Source organism: Malaclemys terrapin, chromosome 1 (assembly GCF_027887155.1).
Source record: "Malaclemys terrapin pileata isolate rMalTer1 chromosome 1, rMalTer1.hap1, whole genome shotgun sequence".
Taxonomy (NCBI): domain Eukaryota; kingdom Metazoa; phylum Chordata; order Testudines; family Emydidae; genus Malaclemys; species Malaclemys terrapin.
Window position 1 is genome coordinate 202,439,492 of NC_071505.1, and position 4,611 is coordinate 202,444,102.

Sequence of the window (4,611 nt, forward strand, 5' to 3'; positions counted from 1 at the left end):
GCCAGAAAAACAAATAAAAAAGGATACAAACCTGGCCAAACAGAATCACCAGTCAGATTTTGCACAAATATTTGTGAATACATTTTCCCACTATTTCCCCAGCTGTACTCCAGATAGATATTTAAATGTCTGCATAATTGGCTAGCTATCAGTCTGGGTCATCAAAGAATATTTACAGACTTCAAAGGGAAACATGTCTAGTCCTGCTGGGCTAGCAGGATGGTGGGAAAGATACAGAGCCATGAGGGTGGGCATTAAAAACAGGATGAGGAAGAGGAGAGACAAATATGCTTCTAGCACTAGACAGCAGAGCTGTAACACTAGTAAATGTTTGCCAAAAGTATTTCAAGTTTAATTTCCAAATAAATAAGTAAAATCTGATCCAACGCTCAAAAAGTTTTAACATTTTAATATTAATAAGCAATTTAAATTGAGCAAGTGGTAATACAAATGATATTTTACACAGCATAGCCTGATTTGAAACTGTCCTCTGGCCAAATATCCCAGGAGACATTAACTTAGAACTGGAGTCTGATTCTTTCAGCATCCAAGATTGGAAATGAGCATCCCAGAAGCGCTGAAAGCTGCTCAGCATTCAAGGAGCAGAAAGTCAAATGGAAAGTCTGCACCACCTCCTTTTGATTCAACTATGCAGCAATGCTAACAGACAAAAAAATTCAACAGCTTGCCTGCTTTTATGAATCCTTTGTTTATACGACTGTGTGTGTGCACTTCTATGTACAGATAGTTATATATGCAGACAATGATTGAGAGTGAAAGAAAAAAAGTGCTCCCCATGGAAAAGTCTAGAGCATTCTGGTGCAGTCAGGACTTCTAAAAAGAGACACAAATAAGACTCAACTACTTAGCTGTTGACATGACTGCAAAAAAGGCAGCTAGGGCTATAACTGGTAAAAAGGAGTGTGATGGCTTTGCAGCTGCCTGTAATAATTTATGAATACTGTATCTTGATTGGGCTATTGTGTTTTGCACTTCATGCACATATTGTGTTAAGTCATTAGCAACATTGTCAGGAAAAGTTGCCTAGGAGGGGGAAGGGAAATCTGGATATGCCACTCTTCAAACACTTGAGGGACAATACGGGAGCCATTGGCCATGATGCATTGGCTAGATCCCCAATTGGACTTGCTAAACAAGTTTCTCCAGGAATGTCTGAGCCCCTGTTGAGGGGGAAGAGATCAGTGCCTAAGAAGGATTTAAAGACTGAGAGCTGATCTACACTGAACATGGACATTGGCATAGCTACGTTTCTCAGGGGTGTGAAAAATCCATACCCCTCAGAGACGTAACTATGCCGATCCCCTGCTGTAGACATAGCAGGGTTGATGGAAGAATTCATCTGTTGACCTAGCTACCACCTCCTGGGGAAGAGGATTAACTACAGTGATGGGAGAACCCCTTCCATTGCTGTAGTGCTTTGGTGTTGACACTCACTATAGCAGTGTAGCTGCAGCTATGACCTTGTAGTGCTGTAAGTGTAGACATAGTCTTAGACATTCTCCTGAAGATGTTAGATGGGTAAAAAGGAGACTAAGCCAGAGACTGCTGGGAAATAGTCTGACCCCTAGACTACAGGGAGAAAGAGGTCTGGAGTTAGATATGCCTACCTAAATCCTTTAAGTAAGACAGAGAGGCATACACACTGTTTCATGATCTTAAAAATCCGTTTCTCTTGTGCTGTGTTCCTACTGTTAAGATTAAACTATACTTTATTTTAAGAAGGCTGTTTGGGGTTACTATTTCTCACAGCACCCAAAGGGAAGAATGATAGGTACTGAGTCCAGTTGGACCTGCTGAGTAATCACAGTTAGTATGCAAGGTACTGTACTACTGGGTCTGGTCTGAGAGTGGGAAAATCCCAGTATTCTGCCCCAGAGACTGAAGACCTGTAGAAGTACACTCAGAAGAGACCAGAAGAGGGGACAGAAGAGCAGCCAGCCCTTAGCGTTGGCAAGGAGCTTAACAAAGAATTGACAAAGCAAAGGTAAATTCTCCAGAAAGAAAAACACACCACTCTACATTAGTTTGCATTATATCTCCATTGGATCATCAAGAATCATTTTTCTCATTTCAGTTCATGCCATTTCATTACCTAGCCAAACTGGAGTAATTCATACAAGAATTCACTATATATTATCTCTTCTGAGCTGTTCAGATTTGAACTAGATCGTATAAACAATTTCCATGTATGCAGTTTTACTGTTTAGATCAACACCAACATCCTACAGAATGCTGCTAGTAGTAATTTAATGTCACTATAAAATTAGGAAGCCCAATTCTGCCCTCTGCTTTGCATGCATAGCTCCCATCTAAATTAATTGGAACCCCATGCCCTGCAAGTTCATGTCAGAGCAGAATCTGGCCAGGAAAGATTTTTAACACTGAAATCAAAATATCAGTATCACTTGTAGGAAATGAGCTCAGAATTACACCTTAATGCCAGGCGCTCTACCTGTATAAATCATTTTCAATTTTAAGAAAGTGATTCCTACAAAGTGTAAATTTTGTCATAGCAATAATGATAAAAAGAGTTCTGAAATAGAAACATTTGGGTTGGCAGGAACCTCTAGTCATCTAGATAATCTTGTAGGGTGATGGATACATTTTATTATTGCTAAACTATCTATAGAAGATGGGAGTCTAGCTTTGGGCCTTGGACCAGCAAACACTTATTCTTGTAAGCATTCCTTTTGAACTCAATGAGACTTTAGAGGCATTATCTTGGCCCTATTGAAACCAATGGAAGTTTTGCCACTGACGTCAATGGGGCCAGAATTTTACCCCTCATGCATAAAGTTACTCATGTGTATAAGTATTTGTGGGTGCTAGGCCTTGATAGTTTGTCCCATCATTGCCTAATAGTTCTTGTAGTTAAAGTATATCCAAATTATATTTAATATTTAACTTAGACTTGAGCTGCAGCAGGGAAAACCTAAGTACTTCTTGTTCTGTCCTCTAGAACAGGTGATAGTAACTGATCCCTGTCCCCTTCACAGAGGCTTTGGCTACACTTGCAAGTTACAGCGCTGTAAAGCCTCCCCCAGCGCTGTAACTCACTCCCCGTCCACACTGGCAGGGCACTTACAGCGCTGTATCTCCCTGGGTACACCGCTGCAGATACTCCACATCTCCGAGAGGAATAACAGCTGCAGCGGAGTGGCTACGACTCATGGGTGTGAGTGTAAACGCTTGCAGTGCTGAATCACCTTGTCAAGTGGCCAATCCTCTTCATTGTTGTGACCGGCTGCAGGAATGCGGAAGTGCCGGTTTCAAAGCTCGTACCACAGAGAAAAGCAAACAGTTTGCAGCTGGCTTAGAGTGAGTAAATGAATGAGCAGGGGGCCGGGAATTCAGAACTTGCAAAATAGAGAGCTGACATGCTCCAAAAAGCACTCTCTCTCCCCACCACACTCCCTGTCACAATCCACCCCACCCCACCCCACCCCGTTTTGAAAAGCACATTGCAGCCACATGACTGCTGGGATAGCTGCCCATAATGCACTGCTCCCAACACAGCTGCAAATGTTGCAAGTGTGGCCACACCACTGTGCTGGCAGTGTGGACAGACTGCAGCGCTTTTCCCTACTCAGCTGTACAAAGGCAGGTTTACCTCACAGCGCTGTACAGCTGCAAGTGTAGCCAAGGCCAGAGTGGCAGCTGTGATCTAGTAAACTGAGCTTGGGACTGGGAGACAGGGGACCCAATTTCCCATGGTCCTGCACCTTATGCAGCTATTTAAATCAGTGTGAGGTGGGTATAAAGCTCTACCATTCTGACTTGGTAGCATTTTATACTGGTGTAAATATCTACACCTGGTGTAGGGCAAGGGATAATGTTCTAATCCTGGTTCTGTCATTAACTTGCTGGGATGCTATTGGAGTGACAAGGTAGGTGCAGGGGCTGCCCTAGACTAGCTGCCAGCAACTGGCGCCCTAGGTGAACCATGCAATCGGCGTCCTCCACCCCCAAACCCCAAGGGCAGATCTAGGCTGAGGTTTTTGGTAAACTGGGAAACATTTTTCCCCTTTTTTCTTTTAATGTTTTTAAGCATTTTTTTTAAACAGAGGTTTAATTATTCAGTTTGTCCATCCACCCATCTGTCCAACCAATGTTTCTGAGATCAGATAAAATAGAGACACGACATTTTCAGAATAGATTTGTACACAACAGCTAGATGATATTTCAGTCTGATTTCAAATAAAAATTCATTACAAATGTTAATTATAATTTTTATTATTACAAATCCAAACTTATCCATTATGCTCTCCTGCTTTAACTGCCATTACCACCACATCCAATATAGAAAGAAATAAGAAAACTCTTCAATGAACTTTAACCTGTATTTACAAAACACTCCAAATAAAAAACACTCTATGCTCTTAAAACATGACTTTTTTTGTTTTGTTCTGAAAATTCAGTTACTAGTTCTTTTAGATCCAGTTTTCCAGCTATTTCATGCTCTATTGACATTGTGGCAAGTCCAACAAGTCTCTCTTGCACCATGGTTGAACACAGCTATGTTTTTATCAATTTTAACTTTGAGAAGCTACGTTCCCCACTAGCTATTGAAACCGGCAAAGTTAAAAGAAC